This window comes from Tamandua tetradactyla, chromosome 3, assembly GCF_023851605.1.
Source record: "Tamandua tetradactyla isolate mTamTet1 chromosome 3, mTamTet1.pri, whole genome shotgun sequence".
NCBI lineage: Eukaryota > Metazoa > Chordata > Mammalia > Pilosa > Myrmecophagidae > Tamandua > Tamandua tetradactyla.
The window spans coordinates 94,063,642-94,075,898 of NC_135329.1; the positions used below are offsets into that span (position 1 = coordinate 94,063,642).

The following is a 12,257-nucleotide window of genomic DNA, read 5'->3' on the forward strand; positions in this document are numbered from 1 at the left end:
CTCACTCAGTACTTGCAGCTCAGCCCAGGCCTTTGGAGATGCAGAAAGGAATCACCCTAGGGAAAGTTGCTGGAACCCAGAGGCCTGGAGAGAAGGCCAGCAGAGATCGCCCTGTGCCTTCCCATGTAAGAAAGAAAGAACCTCAGATGAAAGTTAGCTGTCTTCCTCTGAAGAACTATACCTCAACTAAATAAATCCCCTTTCATTGAAAGCAAATCCATCTCTGGTGTGTTGCATTCCGGCAGCTAGCAAGCTAGAACACTGTGGGAGTGAAAACAGGCTCAAGGGGAGTGTCAATCTTGACCACTTGCAGCCTATGGGGGAAAAAAAGCCTTTTTCAAAAATTCCCCTATCCTAAGCCATAATCAATGCTTATGGCTCCAGAGATGCTAGTGTGGGTAAAAAAATTAGCAGGCTAGAGGGTAGACATGACAAAACCAAACAGAAAGAAGAACCGTGTAGTATTAATGAAATTTCAAGCATCACTAGATGATCTCTGCATCCTTCTGTCAATCCTTGCCTCAGTTATACTTTCAGCTTTATCCATCATTGATAGACAGAAAAACCTAAAAGGGATAGTGAGGACAATGGATCAGAATGTATACTTCCCCCACGTTTAAACCCTTCCCACTTGCCTACTATCCTCTCTTCCCTCGACCTCTGTGAGGTTACACCCTCACTTCCTGCACACCTACAGTAATGAACACCTGAAAAATGGCTGACTAAAGAATCCCCGTGTAGTTAAGGCTCAATGTCAGGTGGGAGGCCTCTCCCAGTTTCTTCCTTTCTTGAGGAAATCCAGTCAATGCAATCAATATTTATTGAACTCTCCTGTGTGGTGGTCCAGCATTTCACTGTAAGGAATATAGACATGAGTGTGACACTAGACTTGCCTTGGGGCAGGGGATCATATGCAAACAAGGCAAGGACCCCAGGGCTAGGACAGGACCAAAGGCCCATGGGCCAGATGGGAGCTAAAGATCACAGGCCACTGGGGATTCCATCCAACTCAGTTCGCACATATGCACACACACAAACAGCAATCTTAGTGCTGAGCCCAGTCATCAGCCCCTCCCCGCCCAGGCAGATGCTGTCCCTAAGTGTGAAAGAAATTCTTTTCAAATCAGCAGCAAGTTTAGGGACCATCTGATTTCCTTCCTACCAGGCATTTAGGTAAATTGCTCATCAAGTCTACACTCATGACTCCTTCTCTGAACTTGGACTCCCATCCCTACTGCAATCTGATTGGCTTTCTTATTAAATTTTGGCTTTTGTTTAATTCAATAAACTATTTTGAACACAAACCAACTGCTTGGAAATGTACTAGGCACTAGAGATGAAAATGAATATGATATCATCTTTAACCTTAAGACTTTATGTTGTATTGGGGAGATGGAATATGCAAACAAAACAAAAGAAAATGTGTATAATAATGGAGGAGAAAAATGCCCAAAAGGACATTATTGGGGCATATGAAGAAATGGATCATAGACTGTAGGCTTTATTATCAGTGTTGAATTTCTTGAACATGGTATCTGTACGTAAGGTGGTTACGTAAATGAATAAATTTGTTCTTAGGAAATGTACATAGAAGTATTAAGTGTTCAAGGAGCATGATACATACAACCTACTCTCAAATGCTTACAAAATGATAGATAGATGATGATGATAATAGATAGATAGATAGATAACAAAAATAATGCTTTGGCAAAATGTTAAAAGCTGTGGTCCCCCCCCCCCCCGACAAGGGGTATATGTTGGAGTTCTCTATATAGAGTTTTATATTATTTTTGCAACTCTCCTGTCAGTTTGAAAGTTTTCAAAATAAAAAGGTAAAAAAAGTATTTTCCCCTACTATTCCCTCTGTCATGAATTTCTTTCTCCACTTCTCCATCTTGCTACCACCTAGTGATCTCTGAAATCCCAGCTCAGGCTTTCTGCTCCATTTGGAATCCTATTCAAACCTGTGCCCCTGTACCCCAAGCACAAACTCCATCTGATGGAACTTGTTCTCCCCTCTGCCTGCCATAGCACTGCATGCACATCTTCGTCTTGGCTCTGACCACACTACCCCAAAACCAATTCCCTCTCAGTCAGTCTCCTCCCATGTACAGGAGAAGAGGAGCATCTGGCTTTTATAGTAAATGTTCAATGAATATCTAATGATTGCATGAATGAAGTGCTGTGAATTTATAAATTGGCATCCAGATATCATTCACATCTCTTCATGAGATCCTGGGAAATGTCTCCAGAAGTTATGTCAAAAAGGAGAATAAAATGCCACTTTGTCTTCCCTTAGAAAAAGAACAGGGGCATTTTGTAGTTCTATTGAAACAAATATCCTGGACATCTCAAAACTTTGAATCAGAGTGGCCAAAATGGATGGTGGTGGGGAGCATGAGACCAAAACTGTCATTCACTGAATATCTGTTTTAGGTCAGGCATTTTAAATTAATTATCTCATTTAACCTAACAAGGTCATCATGAGGTAGAAGGGATTAGCTCTATCTTACAGCTGAGAAAACCGACAGCCTAAGCAACCTGCCCAAAGTCACACAGCTAGCAGGTAGCAGAGGCAGGATGCAGAGCACATCTATTGTGCTCTTTGCACCCTAAGCTGACAGTAAGAAAGAGATGTGGAATAGGCACATGTGGACAGCTCTGTGACTGAGCCTCCATATGAAATAATTCATGTTTTCCGAAACCATAAGAATAGCAGACAGGAAGGCAGAAGGGAGGGAAAAAGGAAAGGGCACTCCCCCAGTGCCCAGCAGTGTATCACTTTGATCCTGCTTTTCTCAGCAAAGCGACTCTTGCTACCTGTTTTCAACAAACCAGCTTCTCAGGGACTGTTCAAACATTTCCAGATTGACATATGATTGAATAAAGCTAATAGAACTCAGAGAGAGGTCACTTTAAGAAGCACTTTGAGGAGCACCAATGAGTGCAAACCCTCATGTTTACACTCAAACTTGACCCCACCCCATCCCCAGCCTTACACCTCAGAATACCCTCAACCAGCCTCAGAGAAATCATGAGACTCACCGTACCCACAAAGACAGATGTTTCAATACCCTTTAAATGTACCTGTTCTTTCCTGCAAGGTCAAGGGGTCCATGTGAGAGATAAGATTTGAAGGATTGCTTTCGCATAAATATCCCTTCCATTTCCTGAAATATGGCCTGGAATTGTATCATTTGAGAAATACCCCATGCATCATAACAATCGCTCTTTAAATAACCAGTTAAATAAAAACAATCCCAGGAAGAAAATACGTCTTAACTCTTTAGAACTACCATATTAGTGGGGATTTTGATCTTTAGACAAAAATCACAGGCATGAGTCATAAGTTGGGCACCTGAGAAGGAGGCAGGTGAGGTGGGTGAAGTTTGGAGAGGCACATGTAGGCAGGATGGCAGATGTTGTTCATTGTCAATCCCACAGCCACTCTCTCCATCTTCCCACTAACGGGCAAAGCCCCCGGATTAAATAGAAGGAAATACCCCCATCCTACTTTCCATGGGATGGGTCATGTTGATTCTAAACCAATGGGAATTCACTAATCTTTGCCAGTGATTGGTCTTGGGGTGGACATGGTTCCGAATAAAGATGCATAAAGAGAAGTCTGCAAAAAGTCCTTACTTCTAGAATAAAAAGACAGAATCTCTCTGAGGAGAAAACTCTCAGACACCAGCCTTCTTGAGACAATGCTGTGAATACATGGTGCCCTGGATTAGGCAACCATCATGCAACTGCCATCCTGCAGCCAAAAGATATGAACTTGAAGCTGAAGAGCCAATACAAGATGGCAGAGCAGAAGGATTTAAAGGGACTGGATCCAAAAGGAAATTTTTGAGCCATTCAAAAACCCTAGAACTGTCTACCCCTAAACTGCTTTGTAAGTTAGCAATAAATGTCTTCACAAATTATGACAATGCTCACTGAGTGTTCTGTTACCTCAGCCAAGACAGAAAAAGTTAAACAATTCACACGATGTGCCAAGGATTCCACTTGTAGCCGGAGATGCCACTATCAAGATAGAGTGCTATGGGAAATGTGAGTATAAAGTGCTTGAAACAGACATCAGGAAGGAGACTACCTGGACAAAATGTCTGAGCAGAGACTGAAGGTTGAGAGGGAAAGGGTGATACGTTGAAAGAGGCTGAGCAGAGCTTCTCTATGCCGCATGCATGGATCAGGCCTGCTCCACTGCCAATCCCTCCAGGGCCTCCACAGAACTTCCTCCTAAGTTTGACTCACAAGGCTTCCCATCACCATCCTCTCCAAGGGGATTCTGCACTATATGAAGATAGCCAAAGGGCCAGAGAGACGTCACTCTGTGGAACACTTTCTTTAAGTAGACAAGTACAAAATCCTCTCTGGGGTAAAGAAAAAGGCTCAGAGAAACCCCTTCAGCAGCAGGAGGAGATGCTCTAAGGTTGGACACACCTCAGCTCCCACCCCTCCCGGGCTTCTCTCTCTCGATCATTATCTATTGGTTCCTGCAGCCAAAAAGCCCAAACATTTTAAGTAAGTAAAGGTGCCAGACCTCTCTGTCTAGGCTTACTTGGCAGGTGAACTCACTGCTCTCTGCCCTATGTGAGACATGACTCCCAGGGGTGTAAATCTCCATGGCAATGTGTGACAGAACTTCCAGATGAACCAGGATCCAGCATCATGGAATTGAGAAAGCCTCTTGACCTAAAGGAAAAGAGAAAAATGAGACAAAATAAAGTTTCAGTGGCTGAGAGATTTCAAACCGAGTCGAGAGGTTTCCCTGCAGGTTATTCTAATGCATTATATAGATATCCCTTTTTAATTGATGGTACATTGGAATGGCTAGAGGGAAGTACCTGAGGCTGTTGAACTGTATTCCAGTAGCCTTGATTCTTGAAGAAGATTGTATAACTATACAGTTTTTACAATGTGACTGTGTGATTGTGAAAACCTTGTTTCTGATGCTCCTTTTATCCAGGGTGTGGGCACATGAGTAAAAAAACAATTAGGAAAAAATAGATAAGTAATAGGGGAGGGTAAGGGGTAAAGAAAAAAATAGGTAGATTGAGAAACTGGTGGTCGATAAGAGGGAGGGGGAGAGGTATGAAATGTATGAGTTTTTTCTTTTTTCTTTTTATTTAGTTTTCTGGAGTGATACAAATGTTCTGAGGGTGATAATGCCAATGAATACACAACCTCGTGATGATATTGTGAGCCACTGACTGTATGCTGTGGATGGACTGTATATGCTTGAAGTTTCTCAGTAAAAATATTGAGCCAGAGGGAAGTGAAAATCCCATATGCAACAAGCCATTCAGTCTAATCAGGGGAAACAACCCACCAAGATCAGACAATGTCCCCCCTAAAGACTCCCATCACGCAAATTACAACCATGGATTAAGACTCCACCATGTGCCAGGGACTGTGTTAAGTGTGTGAGATATATGATCCTACTTAATTCTCATGATAGTTCTGTAAGGTGGGGAATGCCACTATTACCATGATTACCACTTTACAGGTGAGTAAACGGAGACTCAGATAATTTAAATCATTGTCTCAAGGTCTGTGCTGGTTTGAAAGAAAGTATGCCCCCTAAGAAAAGCCATGTTTTGATATAAATCCTATTTCTTAAAGGTAGAATACTTCCTATTCAATACTGTATTTTAAAACTGTAATAAGATCATCTCCTAGGTGATGTGATTTAGTTAAGAATGGTTGTTTAACTGGATTAGGGATGACGTTTCCACCCATTTAAGTGGGTCTTGATTGGTTTACTGAAGTCCTATAAAGAGGAAATATTTTGGAGATTCAGAGAGATTCAGAGAGAGCAGAGAATGCTGCAACACTACAAAGCAGAGAGTCCACCAGCCAGCGACCTTTGGAGATGAAGAAGGGAAACGCCTCCCGGGGAGCTTCATGAAACCAGAAGCCAGGAGAGTAAGCTAGCAGGTGACGCCGTGTCTGCCATGTGCCCTTCCAGCCGAGAGAGAAGCCCTGACTGCGTTCACCATGTGCCTTTCCAGATGAGAGAGAAACCCTGAACTCATCGGCCTTCTTGAACCAAGGTATCTTTCCCTGGATGCCTTTGATTGGACTTTTCTATAGACTTGTTTTAATTCTTGGCCTTAGAACTGTAAACTAGCAACTCATTAAATTCCCCTTGTTAAAAGCCATTCCGTTTCTGGTATATTGCATTCCAGCAGCTAGCAAACTAGAACAGATTTTGGTACCAGGAGTGGGGTGCTGCTGCTGCAGTTTGCAAATACCAAACATGTTGGAACGGCTTTTTAAATGGATATGGGAAAGATTCTGGAAGAGTTGTGAAAAGCTTGATAGAGAAGGCCTAGAATGCTTTGGAGAGACTGTTGGTAGAAATGTGGACTCTAAAGACACTTCTGATGAGGCCTTAGACAGAAATGAGGTCCGTGTTATTGTAGACTGGAAGGAAGGCGATCCTTGTTTTAAAATGGCAGATAATCTGGCAAAATTGACTGGTAGTTTTGGCTGGAAGGCAGATTTTAAAAGCCATGAACTTGGATATTTAGCAAAAGAGATCTCCAAATTAAATGTGGAAAGTGCAGCCTGGTTTCTCCTTGCAGCTTATAGAGAAATGTGACAGGAAAGAGATAAGCTGAAAAGTGAACTCTTGGGTACAAAGAAACCAGAAATTGATGTCCTAGAAAATTCTGGGCTTCCAGGAAAGGAGATCCCAGAGAATAGAACCCTGTGTGAGGATTTAACCAAATGTGAAACCAGTCAGACATTTCAGAGAAAGCCAGGATCAGACATGGAGTTATCCAGGAAAGATTTGTGGAAACTCCTTATGTCTCCTTATGTCCAAGGCTACTGCATAGAAAGCCAACAAGAGTGCTATGGGACCTGTATGAACAGAGCCGCTGCCAGTCTGGACTGAGGGGTTCAGAGAAGGGACACATTGGAGGAAAAATAACTGCAGAGGCAAAACCGTGGAGGCTGAGGTCTGAAGTCAAGAAGCCTTTGGCCAGGAGAGCGGACCCACCCAAGCCCGTGGAGAGGGTGAGTTTGCCCCAAAGGCAGAGAATGGGCCTTCCACCTCACTGCAGTGGAAGAGTCATGCCGCCTCAGGCCTTGGAGAGGGTGAAGCACGTTTCTTGGGGTTGGGGGAGAGCCTGGCTGCCACCACATGGAGGGGTTAAACGTGTACCCTGGAGATGGCAGAGAGCCCGGGTGCGGCCCTAATGCTTGGAGAGGGTGGAGCCAAGAGAAAGGTGGTCTCCCCAATATCCTCCAAGGTTGCATTCAGAGAGAGGCAGGCGTAGGCATTTGAAAAGGGTGGGACTGCCACTTTCTAAAGCCCTGAGGATAAATGAGTCTCAGACTTTGAAATCTAATGGACTTTGCCCTGCGGGTTTTCGAAACTGTATGGGTCCGGTGACCCCTGTGTTCCTTCCTCCCTATGGAAATGTGTATATGTATCCTATAAATGTTCCTCCTTTGTATGTTGGCAGCAAATAACTTGTTATGAGTTTTCAAAGGTCCAGAACAAATGAAGAAAATTTTGCCTTAGGACAGACCATGCCTGTAACTGACTTGATGAGCTTTTATACTGTCTCTAATTTTGTACTTCATTGTATTGCTACTGAAAGGTTTAAGGTTTCTAATATCGTTATGAAGTTAATATATTTGTATATAGGAAAAACATGTCTTTTTTAGGGGCCAGAGGGTGGAATGTGCTGGTTTGAAAGGAAGTATGCCCCCTAAGAAAAGCCATGTTTTGATATAAATCCCATTTCTTAAAGATAGAATACTTCCTATTCAATACTGTATTTTAAAACTGTAATAAGATCATCTCCTAGGTGATGTGATTTAGTCAAGAATGGTTGTTTAACTGGATTAGGGATGACGTCTCCACCCATTTAAGTGGGTCTTGATTGGTTTACTGAAGTCTTATAAAGAGGAAATATTTTGGAGATTCAGAGAGATTCAGAGAGAGCAGAGAATGCTGCAACACTACAAAGCAGAGAGTCCACCAGCCAGCGACCTTTGGAGATGAAGAAGGGAAATGCCTCCTGGGGAGCTTCATGAAACCAGAAGCCAGGAGAGTAAGCTAGCAGGTGACGCCGTGTCTGCCATGTGCCCTTCCAGCCGAGAGAGAAGCCCTGACTGCGTTCGCCATGTGCCTTTCCAGATGAGAGAGAAACCCTGAACTTCATCGGCCTTCTTGAACCAAGGTATCTTTCCCTGGATGCCTTTGATTGGACTTTTCTATAGACTTGTTTTAATTCTTGGCCTTAGAACTGTAAACTAGGAACTCATTAAATTCCCCTTGTTAAAAGCCATTCCGTTTCTGGTATATTGCATTCCAGCAGCTAGCAAACTAGAACAAGGTCTCATAGCATATCAGCAAATGCCCAAAGGAAGATTTGTTCATGGGTCTAATTCTGTTGTTTTTGGACCACTGTGAAACCTTATTCACACAAAAGGAGCAACAGAGTTCCATCCTCCTGAATTATTTGTTTAATTCCCAGGAGTCAAAGAAATGGGTACAAAAGTCTTTCAAGAAGCAACCTGAATCTATTATCTCATAAACTCACCTAAGAATTTACCGACAGTCTTCTCTGAAGTAGGCACAGGGTTGCAGAAACATGCCCAGCAGGGTCCCTGCTCATGTTCAAAAAAAAAAATCATCTTACAGTCTAGAACTTCACTGATCCGAACTGAAAAGATATCAAACATCCAGCCTATAATTGCGTGATTCAATCATTCATCCAGATGCAATACATATCTATGGAAAATGGAAAACAGCAACTCTTCACCAGTGGGGAAGGGCAAATGGAGTCTGAAAAAGTCAATTCGTTATTCATATAGTTGCAAAACTCCTCATGTTTGATGTTATGCAGGCCAATCAGTGGGATGAGTAGTGACATTCTTTGCCTTCTTTCAGCTGGCTGTTTTGGTTCCTTGTCCTCTTTATCATCTCTCCTTAGAGGAGACAGCGCTGCACTAAACTCACCCTCATGGTTCTTCACTCCTGACCCTATGTCACCCTTCTCATCACAAAGGAGCTCCCAGAGTCCTTTGGTGCTGTTGTGAGCCTTTTTCTTCCAAATATCCTCACAGTCAAAGTGCAGCAAAATTAGGCTCTGTCCTTGATGGCAGGGATGTGACTCTTCAATCTCACCAGCAGGGTAGGAAGATTTTCCAGTTTAGAACAGTACAAACCGTATACATAGCTTCAGGTACAATCTAAAATAAATGCGGAAAATATATAGAATAATAAGGAAATAATATAGAAATTTATTGCAATTTGATCTTATTGTAACTGCACTTTTTTAAGACACCAATCCCCAGTGAAAAGCATCTGTTTTGTCTCATGTTCTCAGAAATACAACTTGCCCTTATTCCTTCTCTTCTCTTCTCCCTTTCTGCTCTCACCTCTCTTCTCTCTCACGTCAAACAGAAATATTGATTACTGCTCCGTTTCAGAGTAGATACCCCCGCCCCCACCATTAGATTCTAGCCTGAGGCACGGTCTGCTCAGCAGTTTTATCATTTACTTGAGCATTGACATTGAAAACATGCTGACCAAATTCCCACATAGAGCAAAGCATTTTTAAAAGATCATTTGATGGTGAGGCCTGGAATCAAAAGTAACTTACACTGCTATTCAACACGGTTAAATGCAAATCTCTACACCCAGGTTCAGATATCAGTTTCCCAAATGGGAAAGGGGAATCCAGCTTAAGGTTGAATATGTAACTAAAGACTCAGGTCCATTTGTATTGTGTTGCCTTGGCTTAAACTATATATATCAATATCGTACAGAATCTTAAGAGTTAAAAAGGAACTTCCATGTCATCAGCTGCTTGCTCAACACCCAGGAGATTCCATCCACTGTACCAATGCGATAGGCAAAATAATACCCTCAAAGATGTCCACGTACTGATTCCCGGACTCTGAGGATATGTTGTATTGCATGGCAAGGGGGAACTAAGGTTGCAGGTGGACTAAAAGCTGCTACAGCTTGAGATGAGGAGATTGTCCTGGATTATCTAAGTGATCCCAATGAAATCACGAGGGTTCTGTACGTGAGGAAGGACAAAGTTGAAGATCAGAGTCTGGGAGAGATATGAAGATGTTACACGGCAGGCTTTGGCGATGGCCACAAGCCAAGAAGCTATGGCACCTCTAAGAGCTAGAAAAGACGGGGAAACAGTCTCCCTTAGAGCCTCCAGAAGAATTACAGCCCTGCCAATACCTTAATTTTAGCTCAGTGAGAACCATTTTGGATGTCTGATCTCCAGAATTGTAAAACACTAAATTTGTGCTATTTTAAGCCACTAATTTTGTGGTAATTTGTTACAACAGCAATAGAAAACCAATACAACCAGATTCTTTTATACACATTCTGTTTCTCATTTTAACTTCACTTTGACTCAGGCATTTATCTCCATTTTACAGACAAGAAAAATTGAGGTTTCAAGAGGTTAAATGACTTGCCCAGGGTCATGTTCAGTGGCAGAGTAGAATTCTAAGTCTGTCTGACTACAGATTCCAGGACTTTTGCCCCATCCTGTGTTCTCCATCAGTGGCTCCTACAATGTGAACCGCAACTCATTAGGGGCCTGTATTAGTTTGAAAGGTGCTAAAATGCAGTATAACAGAATTGGAACGACTTCTAAAAGGGGTATTCAATAAGCTACAAGTTTACAGTTGTAAGGAAGTGAAAGTGTTCAAATTAAGGCACCAACAAGAGGTTACCTTCACCAAAGAAAGGCCAGTGGGTCTAGAACACCTCTTTTAGCTGGGTAGTCACGTGATTGGCATCTGCTGGTCCCTTGCTCCTGGGCTCCGTTGCTTTCAGCCTCTGTTCCTATGGAGGTTCCTCGCTTTGTTTATCTGGGGCTTACTTTCATCTCTTGTCTTCTCTTGGCTTTCTCCAGATTCTGGCAACATCTGCTAGGCTTCAAGCATTTCCAAACATCAGGTCTCTGTTCTCCAAGTGTCAGCATCTGGGTCAGCTCTGCTCTGAAGTTTCTGTCTCTCACTATCCCTTTCTGTATGCTCTCTCTGTGTCAGCTCTGAGGTTTCTGCCATTTCTCCAAAATGTTTCCCCTTTTAGAGACTCTAGTAAATTAATCAAGACCCATCTGGAATGAGTGGAGTCACATCTCCAAGTAATCAAAATGTTACACCCACAATTGGGCATGCCACACCTCCATTGAGATAATCTAACCAAAAGTTTCTGCCCTACAGTATTGAATCAGGATTAAAAGAAATAGCTGCCCTCACAAGATTGGGTCAGGATTAAAATATGACTTTTCTGGCATCCATAATAGATTCAAACTGGCACAGGTCCCAAGGTGAATATAGGAAATGCTAACTTTCATTTTAAAAATGAATTTAGGATAGAAAAGAGAAGAGGAGAGAGAAGAGATGGAAAGGAGAAGGGGAGGAGAAGTGAAAGGAGATAGGAAGGGAGGGGAAGGAAGAAGAGAGGGTGCACTACATAAGCTCTAGATAAGAATTTTGTGAGACTTTTGCTTTAGGTATGTGTCTTTGCATGATATAAAGTTTATTTCTTACTGTTAGTTGCAGTAAAAGGTCTTTGCAAGACACTGCTTTATAACACATCTGTCAGAAAGAGGAAAACTGTGACTCAGTTCCTTTCCTTGAGAATATTCACAACCTAAAGAGACACTCATAGATAAATCATTGGAATGCAGCCTGGTATGGGCTAGGTCAGTTATTGTGTGCTGGAGAATCAAAGGAGATGCAATGGGTTCACATCATTCTGACCACCCACAAGAAGTCCAGAGGACCCCCAGCACCTTTACACACAACATGTCCAAAGTGTAACTTATCACCTTCACCACAAAACTGTTCATCGTCTGGAGTCTGCAATTAAAATTAATGGTATCATGATCAACTGTTTGTTCAAAATAGAAACAGCATAACCTCCTGTCCCCTTCATCTCTTTTGTCACCAATATCAGTAGATTCAACTTCTAAATTCCCAGTCATCCCTCTCTCCATTCCCTCCCTTCTCCTCTCTCATCTGGACAACTGCACAATCGCCCAGCCAGGCTTCCTGACCTCAGCTGCTCGCCCACATCAGTCCACACTGCAGTCTGCAGCCACACCTCCAAGAATGTCCCTGCCCTCCTTGCAGCGTTTCTTGTCTGCTCCTTTGCAAGGCATGCAAGTTCAACATTCACTCTCCAAAAGGTTTCATTTCCAACTACTTCCTATAACACACAGACTCTTCTCTCTGTCTATACC

General features: G+C 42.7%; 1 long non-coding RNA gene across 1 annotated transcript in view; it reads right to left on the reverse strand.

The window, feature by feature from the left end:
- The window catches only part of LOC143677525 (uncharacterized), a 102,971-nt gene extending 98,369 nt beyond the window's left edge, over positions 1 to 4,602 (reverse strand). The window contains exon 1 of the long non-coding RNA XR_013172651.1: positions 4,450 to 4,602. This is a non-coding gene — a long non-coding RNA (uncharacterized LOC143677525). The remainder of the gene's footprint in view (positions 1 to 4,449) is intronic.
- Positions 4,603 to 12,257: the final 7,655 nt, after the last annotated feature.